Genomic DNA, 325 nt, shown 5'->3' with positions numbered 1-325 from the left:
TTTTATGGAGTAACGCAATATTGTAATGCATTACTTTTAAAAGTAATTTTCCCCAACACTGTTCAGGAACACAATGAACACAAAGTAATCACTTTACTTAACATATTATTCATTACTTTAACATTCATTTAATGTAGAAAGGGTGTTGCTCCAGGGACGAAGATCCGAACAGGATATTTACTAGTATAATGTGAATCCTTGTTTGGAACAAACTGAAGATCTTTTCAAAACACTAAGGAGACTGCCATTTTGGCCTGGAGTACAGAATGTTTCTTCGCTCAGCCTCTTTTAAACATCACACTAGTGGACATTATAGAGTTCAGCA

At 34.8% G+C, this 325-nt stretch overlaps 1 protein-coding gene across 2 annotated transcripts in view; it reads left to right on the top strand.

Moving 5' to 3' along the window:
- LOC107654590 (protein TsetseEP-like) overlaps positions 1-325 on the top strand; it is a 26,832-nt gene that overhangs the window by 1,061 nt on the left and 25,446 nt on the right. The window lies entirely within an intron of this gene.

The sequence above is a fragment of the Sinocyclocheilus anshuiensis genome, unplaced genomic scaffold (assembly GCF_001515605.1).
Source record: "Sinocyclocheilus anshuiensis isolate Anshui unplaced genomic scaffold, SAMN03320099.WGS_v1.1 scaffold787, whole genome shotgun sequence".
Classification (NCBI taxonomy): Eukaryota; Metazoa; Chordata; class Actinopteri; order Cypriniformes; family Cyprinidae; genus Sinocyclocheilus; species Sinocyclocheilus anshuiensis.
This window is presented reverse-complemented; position numbering and strand designations above follow the sequence as displayed.